This window comes from Ornithorhynchus anatinus, chromosome X1 (assembly GCF_004115215.2).
Source record: "Ornithorhynchus anatinus isolate Pmale09 chromosome X1, mOrnAna1.pri.v4, whole genome shotgun sequence".
NCBI classification, from domain to species: domain Eukaryota; kingdom Metazoa; phylum Chordata; class Mammalia; order Monotremata; family Ornithorhynchidae; genus Ornithorhynchus; species Ornithorhynchus anatinus.
In genome coordinates this window covers 107,720,493-107,747,516 of record NC_041749.1, presented here as the reverse complement: position 1 = coordinate 107,747,516, position 27,024 = coordinate 107,720,493, and the positions used below count along the sequence as shown (strand labels likewise).

The 27,024-nt window shown below is 53.1% G+C and overlaps 1 protein-coding gene across 7 annotated transcripts in view; it reads right to left on the bottom strand.

The window, feature by feature from the left end:
- Positions 1 to 27,024, bottom strand: part of GNG7 (G protein subunit gamma 7) — a 199,032-nt gene that overhangs the window by 55,840 nt on the left and 116,168 nt on the right. For 6 of the 7 annotated variants that reach the window (XM_029050971.2, XM_029050970.2, XM_029050972.2 and 3 more), the window contains one exon: positions 13,201 to 13,227. The exons of the other annotated variant lie outside the window; for it this stretch is intronic. The gene's annotated coding sequence lies outside the window, so the exon portion shown is untranslated. The remainder of the gene's footprint in view (positions 1 to 13,200; positions 13,228 to 27,024) is intronic. 7 annotated transcript variants of the gene reach the window in all.

Sequence of the window (27,024 nt, the reverse complement as noted above, 5' to 3'; positions counted from 1 at the left end):
TGGAGCTGCACCCACGGGCCTCGGGGGACAGAGACGAGGAGAAGCATCGGAGAGAAAGCCCCGAGTCTCAACGTTCCGCGGACACCTGAAACATTCGGTTGTTGGGTAGGGGCGGTCTCTATCCGTTGCCGAATTGTACCTGCCGACCGCTTAGTACGGTGCTCTGCACACAGTAAGCGCTCAATAAATACGATCGAACGAACGGATTCGGTCTGAGTACAAACTTCCACATGCTACCATTTTTAAGCTCCCAACGCATAGGACGCCTGGTGTGAAATTGGGCGCGAAGAGGCACCCCTGTGCCTTGGAGGTATCGAGCTTGGACTGTCTCCCCCAGATGTCCCCAGCTGTGTAACTTTAGTTGGTGGTTGAAAGAAATCATACCGACTTTTTTCCACGATCGCCATTTCTAGATACTACCTTATAGAACTAGAAGCCCAAACGGGTTTTAAATCTCCAACCTCGCCCCCCAAACACTTGCCTCTGGGGAGTCGGATTCACTATTTCCTGGGCGCTCGCGGCGGGCAGAGTACTGCACTACGGCGCACGGGAGAGTCCGACACAACAGAGTTAGCAGACACGTTCCCTGCCCACAACGAGCTGACACACCTCCTCTTGGAGCCTAGGTGGCGGCACGACAGGACTGCACGTCCTCCTTTGGGCGAGGGAGGGTGCGCGAGAGGGATGAGGCGTGCTTGGAGATCTTTGGGAGGGTGGAGCTAGGGAATGGCCAAGTTCAAACACTTCGCTCGTGAAAAACCACAAGTTCCATCTGCCTCATTTTCAAAAGCCTAAGATCCGTGCCCGCGCCTCCCCCGGCCGACTCCCCCTTGCCCATTTTAAAGACCCGAAGCTGGACTCCGGCCTGTCTGGTTCCCACGCCAATCCACCAGGATGCCCCACTCCCACTCAACGGCCTCGGGTTAGCCTGTGGACTCGGGGTCTGATTGGCAAATCGCCCTAGTGACGAGGATGGGACGGGGCTCCGGGCCATTTCCGCCCTGTCCTTCTCGCCGCTCCCCCGACTGCGGGGAGCTCGGCGGCGGTCTTCGGTTAAGACACCGTCTTCCGAGATCAAAAAGCCAAGCAGAAACTCGCGAGCGTTCAACTCTTGCTGCCCTGTGAGGAACTGTCCGAACCCAAGAGGGGTGCACGCGTCCCCAGAAATCCCCAGCCATCTGCCCGATTCCATGATTCTTGCTCAAGCCTAACCTCCAGAGAAAAGTCAATTAGGGGGCTTGTTCGGGAACACACAGGTCAGGCCCGTGGGCTTTAATCTTGTTTGGCAATGCCACCCGGCTACAGCGCTAACGTAACTTTCAGCAATGACCTCTCTCTAAGGATTAGAGCGGCTTGACCTTTACTCTGTATTCACAAGGGCTAGCGTGTTTTCCCAACTGCAGTACCTGGAGGACACAAAGTGCAGTTCCCGGAACCCGAAAACACGGCTCGAAGAAACCCGTGAACGGGGTGACTTAACCCTCACCGCCTGTGCTGGCACAGACCCGACGGGCGGCAGGCTGAAGTTAACACCTGACTGTGAGCCCGGCCCTTCCTGGCTCTGTCTCGAGGCCCATCCGTTCAATCGGTCGATCCATCGAGCGTATTCGCTGAGCGCCTACTGTGTGCAGAGGCACCGGGATGCTGACAGGACCTAGGTGACGATGACCTTCCTGGACGTCTGTCCGCATGACTAGGGACGGGCCCTTCCCACATCCTTACCCCTAACAGTGTGGCGTAGTGGACAGCGCACGGGTCTGGGAGTCAGAAGGTCATGGGTTCTAATCCCGGCTCTGCCAGTTGCCTGCTGTGTGGCCTTGGGCAAGTCACTTAAATTCCCTGGGCCTCGGTTACCTCATCGGTAAAATGGGGACTAAGACTGTGAGCCCCAAGTGGGACAAGGACTATGTCCAACCCGATCTGCTTGTATCCACCCCAGCGCTTAGTACGGTGCCTGGCACATAGTAAGCACTTAACAAATGCCATAATTATTATTATCACCCTGACTCGCCACACTGACAGACCCAGGCCCACGGGAGGGTTAGCGGGGGCTGAAACAGAGGCCAGGGAGACGACCGGAGATGAGGCACACGGGGGGTTCGAGAAGGAACTCAATAAATACCAGTTTTTGACTGACCGACAGACACCCGAGGCAGGAGGGCAGAATAAAAAAATGGCAGAAATTTTAAAAGAAAAACAAAAAACCTCTTTCAACTCGCCCTGCTGCATTTTTGTTCGATCAGCCTGTCGGATTTACTGAGCAGTTACTGTGTGCGGAGCACTGTGCTAAGCACTCAGGAAAGTACACTAAAGTACACTAAACTAAAGTACAATAAACAGACACATTCCCTGTCCACAATGAGCTTGCAGTCTAGCAGGGGAGACAGCCACAACAAGGGGACCATATGCCTAGAGATCCCCCTAAGTGAAGTGCTTCGCCCTGGTTGATAAAAAGTGACTGCCGTGGATCTCGGGGCCGGTGGCCGCATGGGACCGAGAAAACCACCACTGGTTTTCCCCAACTCACCTTTATTATAATCCCCCTGGAAGCCTGACGCTAGATCAGTCGCTTTGCCAAAAAGCCTCTCTCCGCGTTGCGTGTGCACACAACGGCTTTGTTGCTGCATAGCTACTCTCTTGAAAACATCCCTCTTCGACCGCTCCCCCCGCGCTCCCCCTGCCCCCGCCTAAAAGAAATAAATAAAGAGAGGGAGAACATGTGTGCGTGAGGGAGTGAGAACAAGTGTGCACTCACTGAAGGGTTTGCTTTTCAGCAACAATTTCTGGGCTTTTTACCCAGGGCCAGGAAATCCAGGGGGAGAGAGGACGGACAGGTAGGTCACGTATTTTCAGTCCTCTTGGCCAGGTAGCTCTGCCGCTAGGGTCCTTCCACGGGATCAGAGGTTGCCCGAAAAGTAGACGCCGAGAGCGGAACGGGGCCCGAAGACGGAAGTCTAGTAGGTGTTTGGGAAGGAAAGCTATCCTTCAGGTCGCTGACGCCAGACTTGAAAAGTAAATACTCTTCAAGAGGCCGAACGTATACTTCGGCGGCTTCCACACGGTGTGTGTCTACATAGACGTTATACTCACGTCTACAGACATACAGACATACATACCTATCTCTCTAGCTAGCGTGTCTCTGTATACGCATGCTGGACTTGGAGATCCAGATAGTCGTGGTAGTATTTAGGAAGCACTTAACGTGCGCCGAGCACTGTACTAAGCCCGGGGAAAGAGTACAGAAGAGGGAATTAGACACGGACCCTGTCACTGGAAGGGCTCAATCTATGGAATCTAAATAGAGAGCTTTCACTTGTGTTCGAAGGCTATGCGCTCCGTACAGTACCGGGCATACGGTAAGCACTTAACGAATACCATTAAAAAATCCTACTCTGAACATGGGACTGTGGCCCAAAAAGAGAGTCCTTCTTATTAATAATAATAAATAATAATGATAATTGTGATGTTTTGTTAAGGGCTTGCTATGTGCCAGGCACTGTACTAAGCGCTGGGGTGGATACAAGCAAATCAGGTTGGACACAGTCCCCGTCCCATGTGGGGCTCACAGTCTCAATCCCCATTTTCCAGATGAGGTGACTGAGGCCCAGAGAAGTGAAGTGACTTGCCCGAGGTCACACAGCAGACAAATGGCAGCGCCAGGATTAGAACCCATGACGTTCTGACTCCCAGGCTCGTGCTCTATCCGCTCCGGTCCGTACAGAGAGAGAGAGCGGGCGCCTTTTCCGGCCTAAAGAGGGTGTGAGCAGTGAGCTTTGCGATCGGATGACCAAAGGGTGCTTGAGAGCTGCTCATTCTGAGGGTGGGGGTATCTGTGTCTGCGTGTCTGGGAAACACACACCGCCTCTTTGGCCCCCTGAGGCGCCAGCCCCGAGCTGGTATAGAACTAGAGGAGCCTGGGAGGAACATCTCGGGCTGGGGAGGGAGAAAGGAGAAAAAAGGGGAGAGGAATTCCAGTGCCGGGAGGCCATGTCTTTGAGTGGGTTCTCCAGGAGGGGTGGACGGATTGTGTCAAATCACCCCCTGGCTTCTCCCCGGCCCCGCTCGGGGTCAACAGGCCACAAGGAGAGACGGCCGACAGGGGAGGGTGGTGTGTCTTGGGGGGCGGGGAGCGACGCCAAACAGACTCAAACCTTCCCCAAGATGTGAGGGGGAAGTTGCTCGTTTAGTTTAAACGCAAGATGCACAGTCGGCATACCGGTCCTCGCTTTTACCATTTGGATTTATTGATTTATTGATTTACAGTCCAGCATCATGCAGAGCATCCCAAAGTGCCTAGGCCTCTCTATGCCCTGCCCGAACAGCCCACATGCTACCTTTCTCCCCCTCCCGCCCCACACCCTTCAACGAAAGAATCCTCGCGGGCCAGAGAAACCGGCCCCAATTTGTTATTCACTCGGTTCTGACCCTTCTTCACGGGAGTACTTAAACCCGGTTTTCTTGGAAGAAACAAAACCGCAAGAGATAAATGTCCCATCCTAACTGCAGACGGGCAACTCAGCTTACATCACCCTGCCGGTGCCCACTGGAACCGTCCCATTTGAAAAAATGACCGTAACCATAGCAAAAAGAGGTCGGGGAGGCCACGGATGTTAGCGAGGCGTGACGGATGAGACGGCTGGGCCAGCCGCCTGCCAGAAGATGACAGTTTCCTCGATGGCTGGCCACTGGCCCGGCAGCACCCGCCCGCCTGGGGAGGCCCTCGAGCGAGAATCTGAGGGACTGAGGTGGGGGGAAAGCACCGCCCGCATCAAGCGGGGGAGCAGAGAAGGGGGGCATCGGGAGCTGTGCCATCCTCTGGCCCGTTCTTAGGTGGAAACCCCCAATGTGACTCCAGGTAGGAGGGTTTGAAGCCCTTTGAAAACCACAAGGAGCATCAACGCAGGAGGGGAGAGGTCCCTTCGGCTGGAGAATCCGTTTCAGTGGCTTCGATGAGGGAGAGGGAAAAGCTGAAGGGAGCTGCACTTGCCCAGAAGGACCGGCCGGTTCCTGTTCCTCCACGCTCTGAGCTGCTTGTTCCCACCTCTCCTCCGTGCCTTCGGGACTCAATAAAAGCCAAGCTCCTAGCTGAGGGGTCACCGAGAAGGCCCATCCTTTTTGCTGCTTAACCACCGGCCTTTCGGTAAATGTTTACCGATCCTCCACCCCCAGAGGATGGGAGCCGGGCCGATCGAGTCTCAGCCCCGTCGAAGAGGTGACTGGTTCCACGTCGGCCCGGTTTCCCGGGGCTTTGGGGAATCAGGGGAGATTCAGAGAGGTTCCGGATCTCGCTGCATCTCTCCTCCAGTCAGTGCCTCGCTCTGAGCGGGGTGTGGGGGCGGGGGGGGGCCTGGCAGAGGAAAAAATGTTTCCAAGCCACGGAGCAGCTTTTTGCAGGTTTGGGCCAAACATTCCAACCGTTAGCTTTACTCCCTCTCTTTTTCTGACCTGATTTAGGTGGCACAAGCGAAGTCTGAACGGACCTGCCCTGAGTAGGGAGAGTTTTTTTATATGATTTGCTCCACCCAGCCAAGACTACTGACCCACCCACTCATGTCCTTCCCCTCCCTCAAAGATCTCCTAAGAAGTCACCTCCTCCAGGAGGCCTTCCTCGATTCATCTCCTCGCCATCTCCAGTCATGCCACCCCCAGCCGTTTCCACACTGACCGACGTGCCTGCCTGAAGCCCTGCTGTCAGATCGGCGGAAAGAGAACGGTTCTGGGAGTCAGGATCCCGGGATTCGAGCCCCAGTCCTGCGGGTAGGGGAATGCCTACTGGAGCTACGCCATCAGGGCCGAAGGCTTCTGACCAAAGAACCACCCTGGGCGTTCCACGAGGTGGATGGATGGACCCGGTGGGAATCCTGAAAAAATGGCCAGCTGGCACGGCTGGGGAGGACCGCAGAGCACAGATTCTCAGTCCTGAGGTCTTAGGATTTGAGGGCCACTTGTCATTCTCGAGGGGAGACTCCATCATCCTCATCCTCATCACCATCCTCATCCGCCCATTTACTGGTTTACCGATCCCTGTCATTCCTTGGTATCGAGTCTTCACGTCGACTCTCCCGATCCTAGTCAACAGCGGTATATTCGTCAGTCTGTGTCTCCTCTCTCTCCCATTAGACTGTGAGCATCTCGAGGGCAGGGGTGGTGACTCGTATTTCTCTTGGCCATTCCTCAAGTGTCTAGGAAGGTGCTGCTACCCATGGCGGTCACTCGGTCGATACCGTTGACGCTGAAAGATACCCAAACTTTCCAGGATGACCCATGATCTTGGAAAGAGCCAAAGACAAAATGAACTAACGGACGTTTTCCCAGAAAGAGCAGGTGGTAGGTGATTACTTGATCAAGCATCACCTCCCAAAGGTCCTGCTTTGACTTCTCTATGGCAGAACAGGAGAACTAGTTTATAATGGATGTCCAGGGGCCATTTCCATCCCCCCTACATGTCCCCTGGGCTAAGCTCCTAAATGAACCTTACCTAGCGGAGACAAGGGCCACGGGAAAGATTTCAGTTGCTCGCTCTGAAGGGGCCAAACGACGAGAACCCCTCCCCCCGCCGCCCAGTGCGATGACATCTACGCCGTCCGTCGCAAGCATATCGGAGCACGCTGCCCTGTGACCTTTGGCAGTGACCGAGTTGCACGAGCACCAAAATAACGACTTTTCTTTGGCAGCGCAGAAATCCCCAAATCAAAACCAGCAATAAAACAAGGTCTTGTGACTCTTACGACCCGTCCCCCAACCCCTACCCCCTCTTCCCCCTGCCGGCCCCTTTATTCTACCACTCAAAAGTGTGACTTTTTAGGGGCTGGGGGTGGGGGGGGGGGAGCTAGGAGGGGGTGACTGAATGACATGTCCACGAGAAACTCAAAAATAGATGGGCCATCAAAGCCGGGCCTCAGGCTGGCAAACGGGGCCCCGGCGCTCTAAGAATGAGGAGGCTTGTTTCAGAAGCCAGCTCACCCTACCGCCCGACCGGCTGCTCATGACTCCTGCGCACTTGTTCGGCTCATTAAAAGTAATTACGCGACAGCCAGAAAAGGCCAGCCTCTGACTCTGGAGCCTGTGGGGCTGTTTGGCTGCTGGAGCCTGGGCTCTCGTGGGGAGGGAGATGACTGAAGAATCATGTGAGGATTTGCCACCCCAGGAAGCAAACTCCTACACAGGGTGGCGGCACCTCTGGACCGGGGACAGTCGGGGGGGGACGCTGAAGGCCCCGTGCATCTCTCCCCTTCTCTCCCCCACCGCTACCCTTCCCCCCACCTCCGCCCCGCCCTCCTCTGGTTTTACAGGAAGTCACAATGGCTTGGCACAGGTTCAAGAGGTTAGCTAAGGATTTATGGGGGTGACTTCAAAAACAACCCAAATGAGGCTCCAGTCGGGAGCTGAACAAGAAAGACAGGGAGAAGTCTTCACTGTGCACGTCTCCGAGCTCGCGCTGAGGTCTTCGATTAGCAGCCAGCACACCGTGCAACACTAGGAACAGGGTCTTTTCTTGGAAAGTACCAAGAAGTCGGTGCACTGGAGAAGGCTGTTCTTTTTTAGGGGATGGCAGCCGGGCCGGCCCAGCCTGGAATTTCTCCCAAATGGGCTCCACGGTTCCTCAGTGGAAAAGAAAACCCGTTCTACCTGTTTTTTTTAAATGGTATTCGTTAAGAGCTTACTATGTGCCAGGCACTGTTCTAAGTTCTGGGGTAGATACAAGATAATCAGGTTGGACACAGTCCATGTTCCACAAGGGGCTTACAGTCTTAATCCCCATTTTTTACAGAGGAGGGAACTGAGGCAAAGAGACGTGAAGTGACTTGCCCAAGGTCACACAGCAGACAAGTGGTGGAGCTGGGACTAGAACCCAGGTCCTTCTGACTCCCCGGCCTGTGCTCTATCCACTAGGCCAAGCTGCTTCTCATGGCCAGACTCTGCCATGTCGCCTCCAGCCCCCGCTCCACCCCCGACTCCACAGTGGCCTTGGGCGCCTCTGAGATCACATCGTCTTACGGACCGGAAAACGGTGGGTGCCGGAGGACCCATACTTGTGGGGTAAACATGGGGTCTGGGGAGTCGATGAGGCAACCAGTCTCCCGCCATTCATTTGGCTCCTTTGTTGTAAAAACAGAAGCCAGGGAGCTTGGGACACGCCCGCCTAACCTTTGCTGAGGAGGAATTGCACTTTCAGGCCTTTAAAACAGTTCTGTTGGGGCCTCACCCAGCTAGCCTCAGATTCCTCAATCTTGAAGAGCAAAATTCTATTTCTGCTTACATTACGTTGGGAAGTCTAAGGTTTCCTATTCACTATCGACAGCATTTCTTGAGTGCCGACTGGGTGCAGAACACCGCAGCGTACTGAGGGTCGACTGGGTGCAGAGGACTGCACTATACTGGATGCAGAGCACCACGCTGAACTGAGTGCCGACTGGGTGCAGAGGATTGTACTCGGCCCTCCGTCACCTCTGGAATTGGCAGCTCGTACAGCTCTGGCACTTCTGGACCTGGCATTTCACTTATGAAAGGAAATTCAATCTGTGTTTTAGATTTGCAAACACTTTAGATGTTATAAACATGTAACACTAGTAGGCTGCTCTTTCAAATGAGATTATGCTTGAAATATTCGGCAGCATTACTGTCATTGGTAATAAGGACAACGATCCCCCTACGCCTTCAAAGTCGCTACAAATTGAAAATGCTAAATTATATAATCGTTTGAGTCCCGGCTCTCCTTTCATTACAAAATTAAGGGTCGCTCTCTAATGGGGAAGGCAAGTGGTTGCAAATGGCCTAACATACACTAGCTGTAAGAGTAAAAGTAGAGATAAAAACAATAGTCACAGCACGCAAGTGAGCAAACGGCTGAATGACAAATAACTAAACAGACCCTGGACATGAGCGCTGGGATGGACGAGGGGACGGCGTGGCCGGGAGCAATCGGGGATGGCCTCCTGGGGGAGGGAGCTTTGGAGGAGGGCTTCGATGGTGAAGGAGGACGTGGATGGGGGAAACCAAAAAGGGAGGGCGTTCCAGGTCGGGGGAAGAATGGTGGGGAACCGTGGGTCAGAGGTGAGAGAATCGAGAGCCAGAGGTGATGATGGAGGTTGCTTGGAAGGAGTGAAGAGTTTGATTGAGCTGAGGCAGAAGGAGAAGAGAGCTGAGAATATCGGGAAGCCAGCAGCAGGAGAACTTTGAGACGGACGGTCAGGAGCTTTCGGGTTTTTCTGTGTGAGAAACAACGGGGAGCCAGTTTCACAGTCAGAGTCCCAAAGAGCAGAAATCTGAGATGTCACCGAGAAAAAAAAAATCAGAGCGATCTGGACCCTTGCCACCCCAAAGGACAGTTCCGGACTACCGCAGGCCTAGCTGGGATCTGATGTCACCTAAGAACGGACACCGGGGGCGGGGAGGAACCCTTGCTTTCCCTGAAAACAGGTATGTAGGACACATAAAATGAATGCTTCAGTGGCCCTAATGACCGAAGCTGTTTCGAGACTACCACAGTCCTACTGGCAACTTCAGCATAAACAAGCTCAGATCCCACTCTGCCTGGCAAGCTGGAGTTCAAAGGGACTATCTAATCTTGGTCAAGGTGCTCAAATGCAATTTCTATTGTTTTTTCGAGCAATCGCTTCACGTTAAAAAAGACAGAACACGTTGGTCGTTCTCCAAAACAGCAAGCTGACATTTATAGCCCAGTTCCATTGATCCGGTTTGTGACGCAAATATTTTGAATTGAGATCAATGTCAACAGCATTTCCAAACACAGTGTTTTGGAGCAGTACAATAGAGACCAGAAGGTGCTATGCCCTAGTAAACACTAAGGGTGTTTCAGTTTAAATTTCAAACCATCTCCCGACTCCAAAGGAACTGGAGGAGGAGGAGGAGGAGGAGGAGGAGGACAAAGTATTTCAGCATTCAAATTTAGCTGCCCCTTTGGAGGTAGGGTCGGAGTGTGAAAAAGCTCAAGGTAGCCAGCGGCCAAAGAACGTTTTCCTTTTGACCTTTGTGCAAAATGCACACTCTCTGCAAGCAACTGGCAAGCGGGCAAAAGGTTCCCTCTGTTTGCAGCCAATTTTTGGCTGGTGAAGAAAATGGGTCCCGTCGCCCTGCCAACAAGGGACTCTGACGTTGGTGTGTGTGTGTGTGTGTGTGTGTGTGTGTGAGAAAGAGAGAGAAAGAGAGAGAGAGGGTGAGAGAGAAAAAACAACAAACAACTCAGGGTGTAAAAACAGGCCAGGTTCAAACCAAGGCAGGTGTACTGACCCGAGGAGAGGCGCACACACAAGAAGAGAAGCACCACGAGGTCTCGCTGGGCAGGGAAGAAGGGGTGCGGGTGGGGGGGTGGGGAGCTCTTCGGGAGGGTGGGCTTTAGCCTCAGCTGATCTGGGAACCAAGATGTGGTCTGGATGGCCGGCGTGGAATTTCTACCAACGAGATCAAATACATGCGGTTTTGCTCTGGCTAACATCCCCTTTTCCTCCGTGATTCCATTACGCTGCTTCTTCCTAATGCAGAAGAGAAACAAAGTCCTGGGCGGAGCGGGAGTTTCACTGCTGATGCCTAAAGCCCTGGGCCCAAGAGCCCTAGGCCACGATGGAAAGAGGAAACGTGGCAGCCAGTGGGCCCAGGCACCCCGGCTGCCGGCGGGGGGAAACCCGGCTCCGCCTCGCCCTACCATTATCAGGGACGGTGATGGGGTGTGGGGTTCTCAGGTGACCCCGGCCACGTCAGAGTGGCTTGGGGCTGTTGCCTGATGAGCCTTAAGGCTGTCTAGTCCTTACCGTCGGTGTCTGTGAGCTCGAGCGAGCCGCACCTCGCTTCCCAACGGTCAAGGGGTCAAATTCGCAGATGTCCCCGACCCCTCTTCTTCCATGTTCGAGAAGAATTTGGAATGATCCCCAGGAGAGAGGTCCGTGGCGGGGCACCCGAGGAAATGTTAGAGAGGGATGGGGAAAAGTTCCAGGGATTTACCCATGAAGACGGACGTCCAAGAGGGCAGCCAGCAGCCGGTTCCTCCGGGCATCTCGATGCCACTGTCCGAGACAGACTACGGTGAGGGAGGGATGGACCGTGGGCCTGTCCCAGATTGGTCTGGCTCGGGGTGTGAGGTTCTTACGATTGACCAACAGGCAAGCTACGGTTAATGGAAGGTTCAGGAGGGGCTTGGAGAGCTCCCTCGATGAGTCCCTGGAGGGAAAGGGGAAAGTCGGGGGGGTTTGGTGATCCGTCCCTACCCATGAGGATGGGAGTCCGGGAGGGCCACCCCTACATGGTTGAGAACAGAGTCCTGGGCTGCTCTGGTAGCAAGATGGCCTGGCTTAGGGTCTTGTGTTATGATCTTCGTTAGGGCCCAGAGCCAGCCCTGGGGCTTTTTCCTGAAAGGCTTTCTCACGGAAAAATCGATGCCAGAAGAAACGGGGGCCGAAAACCGGCATACCTTGCTCTGTGCCACATCCCCAGGCAGGCAGTGATGCCACCAGTGCCGACATTCAACCCAAAAGCCGGACCCTGCACCAAAATCTCGATAGCCAAGAGGCCCTTGGCTAGGGCAGATCTCTCGGTCAGGATGAGAACTAAAGTGGGGAGCGGGAGGAGGAGGAGGAAAGAGAAGCTGTGTAAACTCAGGCTGCCGGGTCCTTCACAAATGGGTTCATCGAATGGATCAAGGACTCTCTTGGGTTCTTAGGACCACCGGGGGGGAAGAAACGATGGGAAAAAGAGGTTCTGGGGCAAATCCCAGAGTGTGCTGGTGAGAAAAAAGGGGCCTCCAAAGCAGCTCTCACCAGGGTGGTGAGGGTATTTCCTCAGACTGATTTTCCCTGGACCGACAAGGCGGCCTAGGCCTTGCATGAGTAACCAAGCGGGCAACCCAGGCCCTGTTCAAAAACTGCTGGCTTCGCGAGGGGCTGGTCTGGGAAACTGGAAGCACGGGGGATTTTGGGGGCACAGGATGAAATTCTCTGGGTGGATCAGATCCATCATCCTTAAGCGCCTTTTGGAGCTGCAGACAATGAGACACTTATCTTCAATGAAATCAGATCCCAGCCCTCGAGAAGCAAATTTGTAGCAACACGCTCAAGCCACAGAGTGTCATCGTTTGGAGGAATTAATTGTGCCGAGAGACTGTGACTTAACTGGAAGAACGATGGGAGGAGTGCAGACAACCACCTGAAAAAAGTGGCTGCTGAGGGCTACCTCGTGACATGAGTGAGATTTGAGAAGTGGCTGCACGACGCAAACTCAGCCAACTCTTTGAGGTCTGGATCCCGGTCCGGGGGGGGCGGGCCCCTGCTCGGGCAGGGGGAGGCGCTTCCCAAAGGGGCCCAAAGAGGACTTGTAAAAAGCAAATTATGCTTAGTTCGAAACAGGACAGGCCCGACTTCAACAAAGCAGAAATTTGCAGAGGAGGAGGATTCCTTGGCTGTGAACTGCTCTTGGGGTTGGGAGTCCCTTCTAAAATCCACGCCGGGCTGACTCACGGTGCTCGTAACGTGCACCCCAGGGGGCCAGGAGGATGGAAAAAGCTGCATCAGTCTGAAACGGCCACCCGGGCGCAATCTCTGGCTCACCCAATGACGGTCTGGCCGACGAGGCCGGACCGAGCAGGGATCCGAACCTACCCAACCCGAACCATATTATCGCATCAGGCTGGGAGGTGGGCAGTGGGATCAGCCCAAAAGGCTGCACGTTAGGTCCTCTTAACCGTGTGTTTACGCTCAAGTCCTCTGGAATGACGAGGTTCGGGTCTCCCATCCACTCCCAATCCACCCTTCTCAACCAGAAGAGTCAATTTTTCACTGGGGTGGGGAGCTGACAAGAGGAACAAACGGACAAGGTTCGTAATGGAGGAGGAAGCGGACAAGGTTTGGGAAGGGCAGGTGGCTGAACAGATCAGTAAGACACCATCTGGGATTTCTCCGGCCCCGCTCGAAAGCTCTGGAGGTGTCGACGGAGCCCTGTGGGGGAGAGAGGCCGGGAGCCCGGCCCAGACAGGCCTGGGGGCGGGAACAGCGGCTTCACCCCCAGCTGGGAACCGGGAGATTGGCGGTTCCAACCTCCAACGTCACCCTCCCCACGGAGCTGGCTCCTCCGCTGTTAAACTAAACACCTAAAACTCTCCCAGGAGGCCGATCGGCTCAGGTAACGTTTGGTGGGTTCCATTTCCCAAGAAAAGGCTCAGATGAGCATAAAGTAGGATACGGAGTTACATACCTTTTCTCTCTAGGCCCAGGAATCCCCCTACAAAGAAAAAGGGAAGAGAAAGAAGGTAAGCACGCTTGACTTTCAAAGGATTCTCCAGCTTGAGAGTGACTGATGCATCTCCTTTTCTTCACGACAGGTATATCAGCGTCAACCTGGGGCTCACTCTTCAACGACAAGGCGAGGTGGAGGGGCGGGGGGTGGAGGGGGCTCAGCCTTTACTGCCCCTATGGGCCGGCCTCGCGCAGCTGGTCTTCCCCTCGTGCAGACCGGCGCGTGCCGAGCTGGGTGAGAGGGGCTGCTGCAAATTGGCTCTTGCCCCTACCTCTCCCCTCCAGAAGGGCCTCTTCCCCACCACTTGGTATGGTTTTAGGATACGTTCGCACCCTGCTAGATGTCAGCATTCCAGCGCAGGGAGAGGTGGAGACGGGAGGAGGACGACGAGTTCCCGGTGACAAATGGGACGTGTCGCTGGCTGCCTCAAGAGCACCATCCTCTCTCCTTCAATCCTCTCCCTCTCTAAGGAGCCAGGGAAAGGGGTAAGGAGGGGGCGGGAGGCAGAAGGGGAGGGTGCTCTTCTGTCCCCAAGAGTGGGGCAGCTCCCAAATACGTGGGAAACTTGCCTATTTACTCTGGGGGCAGCTCTGCCCACAAACCCAATGGGCAAAGTCACCGCCGCACAAAGGGGTGCCAAAACACAGGCAAAATGTGTGCCCCAAGAATCTGTGGGGCAAGGTAGCAAATTCCTTTAGCCTCACAGCAGAAGGGTAATCGCCAGAGGATTTCAGATGACTATCCACCGCAGGGTGAAGAGGGGTGGAGAAGATACGTTTGTTCCCCCTTTGTTGAAGTAAAAATTCCCTCACTCAACTTGTATTCTTCCACTGACCATGGCTTGGGTCCTGAGCTTCACGATGGTCAGAAGCCAACCCCCCTAAACGTAGCAACTTAAAAAAAAAAATCAAAAATCGAGAGTAGATCAGAAAGCATACGGCTCTGGGTTTTTCCACCTCTGGTTTCTAGTGATTTTGTAAGCCACGTGCGGGGGCAAGCCGAGGTGGAGGGAGAGACTCAACCTCTGGCTAAAACCAATTAACCTAAAGTGGAATAACTGACAGGTACCGTGCAGCAGGAAGCGAACTGATCTGCCGTTGGCCTGCCCTGGGTGTGGGAGATGAAAGGCACAGGAAACCTAAATCTCATGATTAGCCCCCTTGGGATGGGGCTGGGGGAAGAGAAGGGAAGCCGGGAAAAGTCACCCCCGGGGCCAGGTTAACGACATTTTTCCAATGCATTGAAAATTCTTTGGCACAAAATCCTGTTCTGAAACCCACCGGGCCTCACGTGGCCCCGCCCAGACTCTGTCTAGTAGCTTGTCAGGTCTCGGGGCTGCCCTCCTGCTACCAGCATCGGGGCTGCTGGCAAAGTCAGTCAGTCGACTGTATTTACTGAACGCTTACTGGGCGCAGAGCACTGTACTAAGTGCTCGGGAGAGTACGATACAACAATAAACAGACACATTCCCTGCCCACAACGAGCTTACAGTCTAGTGACGAACTCCTGGCATCGCCACTGCCCCACGCTTCTCAGGAGTTCCTCCTGTCGCGGTCTGGACAGAGCCTGGGAGTCAGAAGGACCTGGGTTCTAATCCCAGCTCTGCCTCTTGTCTGCTGTGTGACCTTGGGCAAGTTGCTTCACTTCTCTGGGCCTCAGTTACATCTGTAAAATGGGGATTAAGACCGTGAGCCCGATGTGGGACGGGGACTGTGTCCAACCCGATTTGCTTGTATCCCCTCCAGCTCTGGCACATAAAAAGCACTTAACAAACACCATATTTATTTATTATTATTACCCGGAGGCCAGGTCGTCTGGGCCTTGGGTGTGGGCTTCCTCCCTGATTCTTTATTGACTCAGGATAAATCACTTCATCTCCTAGGCCCCTGAAAATGTGGGAGGATAACTTTGTTTTTTCCCCCCCTCAGCCCCTCCACACCACAGAGTTGCCTTGAGGGTACAGAACAGCTCAGGGTCCTTTGAAGTTACTCCACAGCACTGGAGCTGCAGTCATAGAAAACACCCAGATGCATTAAACTCCTTCCTTTGCATCTCTGAGCCAATGGGAAATAATCGGGGGGGGGGGGGGGGGGGGCGGGGGTGGAATTGTGGTGGTAATCTACTGAGTACCTACTGAATGCAATGGACTGTACTGAGCACCTGGGAAGAGCAACAGAAACACAAGACATATTTCTTCCCCACAAGGAGCTGACACTTCACTTGAGGCCTCGAGGCCTCAGATTTTGCACAAATCAAAAAAGAAAAATCACGAGGCCTAATACATACGAACGGAAAGAAGTGAAAAGGTGCCCCGTACTCCCCCCACGCCTCAATCTTCCTCTCTTGACACCCTCACTCGATCGATCATATTTACTGAGCACAATGTGCACAGAGCACTCTACTAAGCATTTGGGAGAGTACACTATAACAGTCGGGAGACACTTTCCCTGCCCACAGTGAGCTTAGAGAGGGAAGTTTTTGTCCTGTCCCGTCAGACGCTCCTGGGGATGACTGTGAGGTAAGGGGAAATCAATCAATTAATCTGTTAATGGTATTTATTGAGCACTTATTGTGTACACAGCACTGGACTAAGCACTTGGGAGAGTACAATGCAAAAGAGTCGGTAGATCCGATCTCTGCCCATAAGAAGCTTACAGTCTAGGGAGGAATCAGGCATTAAAATGAATTACATATAGGGGGAAGCAACGGAATATAAGGATCCGTACGTTAAGTGTGACGGGGGTGGGATGAAAATCAAAGTGCTTAAGGGGTACAGATCCGAGTGCATGGGTGACACAGAAGGGAGTGTGAATACGATGGGGAAGTGAGGGGTTAGTCAGGGAGGGCCTCTTGGAGGAGATGTGATTTTAGTAGAGTTTTGAAGATGGTGGGGGGGGGGGGGGAGTAGTCTGTGAGATATGAAGGGGGAGGGTGTTCCAGGCCAGAGGGAGGATGTGGATAAGGGGTCGGTGGTGAGATAGATGAGATCGAAGAGCGGAGCGTGTGGGTCGGGTTGTAGTAAGACATCAGCGAGGTAAGGTAGGAGGGGGAGAGCTGAGTGAATGCCTTGAAGCCGATGGCCAGGAGTTTGTTTGAAGTGGAGGTGGATGGAGGTTTTTGAGGAGTGGGGAGATGACCGCAGAATTTTTTTTTTTAATGGGAATGCACATATCCCAGTCCCTCGCACCCAGGGCAGGAGTAGGAGAAGAAAAACATGAGGGAGGAACATGGCCTAGTGGACAGAGCATGGGCCTGGCATCGCCACTACCCCACGCTTCTCAGGAGTTCCTCCTGTCGCGGTCTGGACAGAGCTGAGAGGGGAGCACGGGCCTGGGAGCCAGAGGGCCTGGGTTCTAATCTCGGCGCTGCCACTTGCCTGCTGTGTGACCTTGGGCAAGTCGCTTCACTTCTCTGGGCCTCAGTTTCCTCAACTGCAAAATGGGGATTCACTATCTGCTCTCCCTCCTACTGGACTGTGAGCCCCATGTGGGACAGGGACTGTGTCCCTCCTGATCTACTTGTATCTACCCCAGAACTCAGAACAGTGTTTGACACATAGTAAGTGCTTAACAAATACCATTAAAAAATAAAACAACTTCCAACTCCACTCCCTCTGTATCCCGGTGCTAGAGATCATCGGTGGAGTCAGGACTTGAGAGACGAGAGTCATCGGTGGGGGAACCTAGGCTAAATCCTGGAGTCCAGGACAAAGCAGATTGTTGAGCAGCAGCCCCCTTAAATACAACTCATCCGCCTCCACTTTTCCTCTTCCCTCCCCAGATTTCACTGCTCCCTTTCCACTTGAGGTTTTACTTTCAGAGCTTGCCTGCCTATTACAGAAACTCTCAATAAAGCTTTAAAGCACTTGCTGACAAGGAGCCTGGTTCTTTATTTTCCTCTCTTCAGAGCCTTTTCCATAAATTAACCTCTTGCTGAATTTGGGCTAAATTTAGCTCGTCGAATGCCGCCCCCCTCTCCCACCTCCAGCCCGTCGGCCCTTTACGGAGGCAAACCACTGTGACTCCCGCAGATCTGGGCAAACTGTGTCTTGGGAATTGGTGTTTTCTGAAGTGTGCTGTGTTAGGCTTTACTGTGCATAAAGGTAAATTCACTCTATTACTTAACAATCCTATGGTGGGGGAGGAGGTAGTCTGTGTAACTCCAATTAGTGGTTTTACAAGTGTTTTCGGGACAGGGTGGGAGGGACACAGTGATTCCTCTACTCTGTGGTGGCAGAGGTTCTGCAGTTTGTGTTTTAGGAAAAAGCCCACATGGCCACTCCGGACAAATCCGTCTCTCCTCTGTTTCCATGTGTTTTTCCAATCCGCATCACTCACGGACAGCTGCCAGCCCAGAACAGACCGACGGCCCTTTGGGAGGCAGCTGCCCTAGATCCTTATGGGGGTGATGGAAAAACCCCCACAGTGAGTCAAGCCCCTGCATTCTACAGGGGGGTCCCATCCCGTCGCAGGAAGAAGACTCGGGTCTTCTTCTTTGGCAGGAAATCGAGTCAGCAAGCTGGTTTACGGGCTTCCCAGGGATCGGGGGTCCCCAGAAGCAGATGTTTTACATGGTTGACCAAGGCCTGGCAGAGGCTGTCTCATTACCTGTGATGGGAGAGAATATCATCCTCCTCCTCCTCATCATCAATGGTATTTACTGAGCACTTACTTTGTGCAGAGCACTGTACTAAGTGCTTGGGAGAGTATAATACAACAGAATTGGTAGATAGATTCCCTGCCCATAATGAGATTAGCTCCAACCTGCCTGCCTTCTAAATTCTGGGGGTGGGTGGGCATGGGGTGCAGCCTTTTCTCTGGAACTTCAAAGTTGTTCAGAGAAGCTCACTCCTCCATTCAATCACTCAATCAATGGTATTTATTGAGTGCTTACTGTGTGAAGAGCACTGTACTAAGCACTTGGGAGAGTACGTTACAGAGTCGGTAGACACGTTCCCCGTCCACAACCAACTCACAGTCTAGATTTCTCCATTCTGCCGTTTCCCCTTCAATCTTTAAGAGGCCCCTTCCCACAGAAAGGGAGACCCCATATGTATGGCATGAAAGCCCCGTGATGATGATAATGATGATGGTATTTGTTAAGCACTTACTATTTGCCAAACACTGTTCTAAGCGCCGGGGTGCCCCACGTGGGGCTCACAGTTTTAATCCTCATTTTACTGATGAGGTAACTGAGGCCCAGAGAAGTTGAGTGACTTGCCCAAAGTCACACAGCTGATAAGTGACGGATCTGGGGTTAGAACCCATGACCTCTGACTCCCAAGCCCATGCTCTTTCCACTAAGCCACACTGCTTCTCATGAAGCCTCTATGAAGTGGGAGCTGCTCTTTTGTGCTAACCTGAGTGAGAACTCTAGAGAACTCTAAGGGAAGCAGCGTGGCCTGGTGGATAGAGCATGGGCCCGGGAGTCAGAAGGACCTGGGTTCTAATTCAGGCTCCGCTGCCCGTCTGCTGTGTGACCCTGGTCACCTCACTTGCCCGGGGCCTCATCATCTGTAAAATGGGGATGAAGACTGTGAGCCCCAAGCGGGCCAGGGACAATCTGACAGCCTTGTATCTATCCCAGAGCTTCATTGGGTGCCTGACACGATCGCCTCTAACTCGCCGCCAACCTCTCGCTCACGTCCTGCCTCTGGCCTGGAACGCACTCCATCTTTATATCCTCCAGACGATCACTCTCCCCACCTTCAAAGCCTTATTGAAGGCACATCTCCCCCAAGAGGCCTTTCCTGACTAAGCCCTCATTTCCTCTTTTCCCATTCCCTTCTGCATCGCCCTGATCTGCTCCCTTCCCTCAGCCTCACAGCACTTACGTACATATACATAATTTATTTATTTATATTAACGCCTGTCTCCCCCTCTAGACTGTGAGCTCGCTGAGGGCAGGGAACGCGTCTACCAACTTTGTGGACCTGTACTCTCCCAAGCGCTCAGTACAGTGCTCTGTACACAATAAGTGCTTGATTGCTCAGCACATAGTAAGCTTTGAACAAATACCAGGAAAAAAAAACCTTTTGGCCTGCTGGGGGGCAAGGAGGAGGGGGAAGTGAGGGGGTTCTTCCACAAATGGGAACATCTCCCTCCAGCGTGGTGGGTTTGGCCAACGTGACATCAGGGGAACAAAACGAATGTGGGCTTTTCACGGCTCCGTGCATCAGTGGTAAGGGAAAGAGGCAGACTCAGCCAGGTAGCTAAGCAACCACCAACGAGGCAGGGGAAACGTCAACGAGTTGCATCACTGTAGAGGCTTCAGGGTCGGGGAACCCTCCTACGGCTTTTCTCAGCCCACACGGCGGGCCCTGTTTTCTGTTCCGGGGGAGGGGAGGAGCCATTCGAAGAGCGGGGTGCCACTTTCTCTTGAGTGAAAGGACAGAGCTGAATCACAGGCTTACAGTCACATCAGCAGCAAGTCAGAGCAGTGCCTTTGGAGGGAACGGCCTACCGAAGAGGTGGATAGGGCCATATGAAAAGGGGATGTGGAAGGGAGGGGAGGATTCCTGGGGTTCAGCTAAAGTGTCCTCGGCCTCAAGGTGAGTGTAGGCCGGTCAGAGCCGGCCACCTCATCTCCCCGCCCCCCCGTCGTCTGAATCTCTTCTCGAGCTTTTTGCCTGCTATGACACTGGGCTGAGTGGATGAGGAATGAGACACGGCACAATCCGTCACCCATGAGAGTTTCCGGAATTAGTCATTTACTGTCTGTCAGGACAGGACAGGAAAGGAAACCTTGGTCCCTTTCAGCTCTCGAGGGTGCAGTGGTGTGTCCTTGGGAGTTGGGGAGGGAAAAGATGGCTGGGGGAGGAGTCGGAGGTGGGGAGCAAAATGCCGCTGCCAGTATTGCCACCGTCAACAGCATTTGTTGAGAGCCTACTGAGTGCACAGCACCATACTGGGCACCTACTACATGCACGGCACTGTACTGGGTGCCTACTGCATGCAGGGTACCGTGCTAGGTTCCTATTGCGTGCCCGGGACTGTACTGGGCACCTGTGTGCTGGGAACTGTATCGAGTGCTGGGGAACAAACAGCAAAAGGAAAAGACCTGGTTTCTGCTCTCAAGAAGCTTCCAATCGAATGGGGAAGTTCAAATCGAATGGGCTGGGTCCCCCAATGGCCTGTTGCCGATCAACCCGCTACTGTTCATGCCAGGCTCACGGTACCACATTTAGCAACTTCACCTTCCCCCACCGGGTAAGGATAGACCAGCAAAGGAGGAGGAGGAAGAGGAGAACAGTCCGTCCAAGCTCCTCCTTGGCCCAGAGCAGGGAGAACCTAGCCATTCATTCATTCAATCATATTTATTGATCGCTTACTGTGTGCAGAGCACTGTACTAAGTGCTTGGAAAGTACAATTCTGCAACAGTTAGAGACAATCCCTACCCAACAGCGGGCTCACAGTCTAGAAGTGGGGAGACAGACCACAAAATAAAAAGTAGACATGTATTAATAGCATCAAAATAAACAGAATTATAGATATGTATACATCATTGATAAAATATATAGAATAATAAATATGTACAAATATACACAAGTGCTGTGGGGCAGGGAGGGGGGTAGAGCAGAGGGAGGGAGTAGAGGCGAAGGGGAGGGGAGGAGCAGAGGAAAAGGGGGGCTCAGTCTGGGAAAGCCTCCTGGAAGAGGTGAGCTTTCAGTAGGGCTTTGAAGGGGGGAAGTGAGCTAGTTTGGTGGATGTGAGGAGGGAGGGCGTTCCAGACCAGAGGTAGGACGTGGGCCAGGGGTCGAAAGCGGGACTGGCGAGAACGAGGCAAAGTGAGGAGGTTAGCGGCAGAGGAGCCGAGTGTGCGGGCTGGGCTGCGGAAGGAGAGAAGGGAGGTGAAGTAGGAGGGGGCAAGGTGATGGAGAGCTTTGAAGCCAATAGTGAGGAGTTTTTGCTCCATATGAAGGTTGAGAAGCAGCCACCGGAGATTTTTGAGGAGAGGGGGGACATGCCCAGAGTGTTTCTGTAGAAAGATAATCTGGGCAGCAGAGTGAAGCATAGACTGAAATGGGAGAGACAGGAGGTAGGAAGACCAGACAGGAGGCTGATGCAGTAATTAAGGTAGGATACGATGAACGACTGTACTAACACGGTAGCGGTTTGGATGGAGAGCAAAGGGTGGATCTTGGCAGTGTTGTGAAGGTGAGACCAACAGGATTCAATTATATTTACTGAGCACTTTCTGTGTGCAGAGCATTGTACTAAGCGCTTGGAAAGTACACTATAATAATAAACAGACACATTCCCAGCCCACAATGAGCTTACAGTCTAGAGGGAGAGACAGACATTAATATAAATAAATTATAGCCCTGACAGTTCACCTGCTGAAGTGGCGGGCATTGGCTGCACGTAAGCCATCCTCAAAACACCATGAACCCTATGTGGGACAGGGACTGTGTCCGGCCCAATTATCTCATATCTACCCCACTGCTTAGGACAGTGCTTGACACAGAATAAGCACTTATCAAATGCCATTAAAAAGAGAAAAAAAACACCCAAAAAGGTGGCAGGGGAGGTCTACGCTACTCAAAGAGTTCAGGGAAGAGATACCGCAGCCTCCCTCGGTGAACTCTCAGAGCGCCTGAGAGCCGGGACAGGATGTTGTTCTTGAAATGCGACTGGGCTCTTTGTTATTGCAGTTTACGCTGCCGCGGGAAACACCAGCCGAGTGTCCTGGGTTCGGAGCGGAGCCGTGGCTCCAAGCACACGCCCAAACCACAGCTTCTGGATCTAAAAATTGGGGCTGCGATCTCATCTCCCTCACTCCAGAGCTGGGGGGGGGCGTAGGGAGGATGCTGTCCACGCTAGCTGTTCCAGTGTGAATTTCCATGCGCGGTACGAGACCTACGTGGACTATTGTGTGGACTCGAAACTAAATAGAGCAAACCCGGCACGGTAGCTCCCCAATTAAGGGCATAAATACTGGTAATAAAATATCAAGCTTTTTCCACAACTCTATTTTAATAGGGGGAACATTTTAACTGCATGAGGGACTTGTTTTGAAACTGGCTCCCGTCAGTCTGCAGAAATCAAAATATACAAAAAAGGCAGACTTAATTGAACTAGAAAAGTCATTTCTAGAAATTGAGTTTTTACCAAAGCGAGTTTTTTCCCAGTGTCTCGTGTCGCGGGCATATATGTGCATACGTACATGAGGACATATACAGTCCTCTAGGAGTGTAAGCTCCTCGTGGGCAGGGAACGGGTCTACCGAATCTGTTGCATTGTACTCTCCCACGTGCTTGGTCCAGTGCTCTGCACATAGTAAGTGCTCAGTAAATATGACCGACTGATAGAGCTACCGCTTTCTGCTCGGCCTTCCCCGCCGCCAGAGCAAGTCCGAAATGCGGGTCCCCCATCAAAAACTCTAAGTGGACTACCAGGAGCGTGGCCTAGTGGAAAGAGGTCGGGCCTGGGCGTCAGAGGTCCTAATGTTGGTATTTGTTAAGCGCTTACTATGTGCCGAGCACTATTCTAAGCGCTGGGGTAGACACATGGGAATCAGGTTGTCCCACGTGGGGCTCACAGTCTTAATCCCCATTTTACAGATGAGGTAACTGAAGCACCGAGAGGTTAAGTGACTTGCCCAAAGTCACACAGCTGACAAGTGGCCGAGCCAGGATTTGAACCCATGACCTCTGACCATGACCTCTGACTCCAAAGCCCGTGCTCTTTCCACTGAGCCACAGGTCCTGGGATCTAACCCCAGCTCCGCCACTCGCCGGCTGTGGGACTTGGGGCAAATCACTTCACTTCTCTGCGCCTCAGCTTCCTCATCTGTAAAATGGGTATTAAGACTATGAGCCCCACGTTGGGCAAGGACTGTGTCCAACCTGATTAGCGTATATCTGCTGCAATGTTTAGTAAGTGCTTAGTGAATGCTATTAAAAAAGAAAAATAGCCGGATTCCCCAAACCCAAGGCATAATCCTGGGAGAGCCATCTCCTCCAACCTCCGCCTTCTTTTTCTACCCCTTCCCAGTCGTCTGTCAAGAAGAAGTCTCCTGTCTGCTCTCCAAATCTACCCCCATAAACACCTGTACCTCAAACCCCATCCCTTCTCATCTCTTAAAAACACTGGCTCCTCACCATCTCTCCACTCCCTTACTGCTTTGTCTGCTCACTGACTGCTCCTTTCCTTCTGCCTTCAAACACACTCTGTCAGCTCCTCGAGCGCAGGGATTGCGTCCATCCGCTGAATCAGATTCTCCCGAGGGCTTAGTCCTGTGCTCTGCACCCAGTAAATCCCACTGATTGATTGGCTGCTCAATTCAAACACAATCAATCCATGGTATCGACTGAGGACTCACTGGGTTCAGAGCACTTGGGAAAGGACAGTCCAGCAGAGCTGGTAGACATGTTCCCTGCCCACAAGGAGCTTACTGTCTAGAGGTGTCTCCCCTGTTCTCAAAAAGCCTTCTGGGGATCCCACAGCTTCCTCCAGCTATCGCCCCATCACGCTGCTGCCTTTCCTGGCCATGCTCCTTGAACGGGTTGTATTCACCTGCTGCCTTCACCTCCTCTCTACCAATGCTGTCTTAATAACAATAATAATAATAATAATGATGATGGTATTTGTTAAGTGCTTACTATGTTCCAAGCACTGCTCTAAGCGCTGGGGTAGATACAAGGTAATCAGGCTGTCCCATGTGGGGCTCACAGTCTTAATCCCCATTTTACAGATGAGGTCACTGAGGCACAGAAAAGTGAAATGGCCCATCCAAAGTCACCCAGCAGAGCAGCGGCGGAGCCGGGTTTAGAACCCAGGTCCTCTGAGTCCCAAGCCCGTGCTCCTGACAATCAGATCTGAAGCCCCCTCGCCCCAAGGCGACCGAACTCTCCGAGGTCATCCAGGGCCTCCTCGGAGATCAACTCGATGGGCTCTACTCTGTCCCGATCATCCTCGACCTCTTGGCCGCCTTCGACACCGTAGATCACTCCCTCCTCTCCTCGATATGCTTTCACTGACACAATTCTCATCTGGCTATCCTCCGATCTCTCTGACCACTCCTTCTCAGAATGAGGATCCTCCTCCACCTGCCATCCTCTAAGTGTGGGTGTGAGTTCCCCAAAGCTTTGTTCTGGCCCCCTACTCTTCCCAAGAGTCTAATACAGTGCTCTGCACACAGTAAGCACTCAATAAATACTACTGAATGAATGAATACTCGTCTCACTTAACACTCTCTCGTTTGGTGGGTTCATCCTCTCGCTGGGCTTTCGCTAGCACTTTAGGTGCCGCCTCCGAGGGGCGAGGGAGAAATTGCCCCCATAGGGTTGGCCACAGCTTTTTAGGCAAGGTGGGCAACTGCAGCTATCCCAGCTGGCCTCTTGGAGCCAGAAAGGGATCGGAAATTGAACCAAGATGTCATACCACCTTTTGCTTGCATCCGGCAGGAGAAAGAAGAGGATGCCACGTCTCTATTTCTGGCCCTCTCAGGCAATGGGGGCTGGGGCAGGTTGTCCCTTTTTTTAGGGTATTTATTAAGAGCTTACTACGTGTCAATGTTCTAAGCGCTGGGTAGGAACAAATTAATTAGGTCAGACCCAGTCCCTGTCCTACATGGGGCTCACAGTCCCTCCGGCTGCGCCATGAAGAGGAGCCATCTGCCTGCGGTACTGGGGGCGGGGTGGCGGAATGGGCTTTGGCGGTCCGGAGCCCCCGTGGTGACGGCACACGCCCGTTTTCGAACCAGGAAGCACGTCTGCGGCAACGGAACCGGGTTGTCTCCACGGTGGCAGCAGCCGTGGCCATGGCTGGCAGATCCTGGCCAGAGAACGACGGTGTCTGAGGGGTCCTGTGGAGTGCCACGTTCCCTCCTTGGTTTCCAGAGCTCGAGGCCAACTCTTCCGATCCCCGGAGAATCCCAGAGCTGTTTGGGTGCGTCGGGTCGGGGGTAGGAGGGGGCGGATAGCCTGCTCTTTCCTTATTCTTCCTCCCGCTTTCCCTATTTGCAAATGATCTTGGCTCTCTCCTCCGTCAAACTGTTAGTTCCTTGAGGACACGGAATATGTGCCTCGCTACCGTTATACTCTTCCAAGAGATCAGAGAAGTGTTTAGCACTCTATAGGTGCTCAATAAATACCACCGGTCGAGTGACTGGGGGGGTGGGAGGGGGAAGCGGCTCTTCCTCACAAGGCTTTGAGGAGGGGAACCGAGACGCCTCCCAGGGTCCCTTCTGCATCGGACACACGGAAAACCCCTTGCTGTTGGCCAGTGGGCGTGGCCACCACTCGCACCGCCCGGCACCGTTTTTGAGGCGATCTCCCGGATCGAAGCCCCTTGTCGGTCAGTCAATCGTATTTATTTAGCGCTTACTGTGTGCTGAGCACTGTACCAAGCGCTCGGGAGAGTACACCATTCCAGACTGTCGTTTGCCGTGGGGATCTGCCTCGCGGTGGTACACCCCAGACCACCTAGCTCGAGTCAGGCTTGCGATCACCCTCCCTGAGCACCGCAGGGAGTGGGATCTTATAGTCCCCTTGATTTTAAGGTGATTCACAACGTCAAAGGCCCGGGCCCTCTTGCCTGCTGCACCTCCCCCAGAAAGCACCTCTTTTATCGGGCTGCCGAGGCGACATCCGATCACTATTGGCCGTTGGAAGAGGGAGATGGAATAGATTCCCTCCCCTTCAGGGCCCAACGCCCAACCTGCCAGTCTCACCACCACGGGCCGGTCCCTTAACCGATCTCGGGCTCAGTTATTGAAATCTCCGATGGCTACCCACTCATCTCTGCAGCAAACAGAACCGTTCAGTCCACGTTTCCCCACTCCTCAAGAGCCTTCAGTGGTGGCCCATCTACCTCTGCATCAAACAGAGACTCCTTACCACTGGCTTTAAAGCACTCAATCACCTTGCCCTCTCCTATTTAACCTCCCTACTTTCCTACCTCGACCCAGCCTGCACATTTCGCTCTTCTAACTCCCACCTACCCGCCGTACCTCAATCTCGTCTATCTCACCGCCGACTGCTCGCTCACATCCTGCCTCTGGCCTGAAACTCCCTCCCCTTTCATATCCGACAGACCATCACTCTCCCCACCTTCAAAAACTTAGTAAAATCACATCTCCTCCAAGAAGGCCTCTTTATTCACCCCCTCAGTCCCACAGCACTTATGTACATATTTGTAATTTTATTTTAATGTCTGTTTCCCCCTCTAGACTTTAAGCTCCTTGAGGGCAAGGTATACGTCTACCGAATCTGCTATTTTGGACTCTCTATAGTACTTAGTTCAGTGCTCTGCACACAGGAAGCGCTCAATAAATACCACCAATTTATCGATCGATCTTTTGATCCTGATGTTGGCTTTAAGGCACTTTAAGGAAGGGATTCCCTCCCTTCCATCTATCCACTCTCTTGCACTCTTGCCACCTTGCACTCTCCGTTCCTTCCAAGCTCAGCCACTCGCTGGGCTTCGTTCTCAACTTTCCTGCCTCCGATCCCTGGCTCACACACCCTTCCCTCCTGCCTGGAACTCCCTCCCATTTCAAATCCACCAGACCCCAGCTCTCCCCATCCTCAAAACCCTTCTGAAATCCCACCTCCCCCCACCGCTACTTCTCACTGCATTTTGGTCCCTTTCGTTTTACAAACTCTACTCTCTGAGAACCTCTTCCTATTTGCAAAAAAAAATTATACCCGTCTCTGCCATTAGATTGTAAGCTCCTTGTGGGCGGGGATCATGACAACTTCTATTGCACTCTCCCAAGCACTCAGACACCGTGTTTTGCACTCACTAGGCTCTCAATAAGTACTACTGAGCAATTGG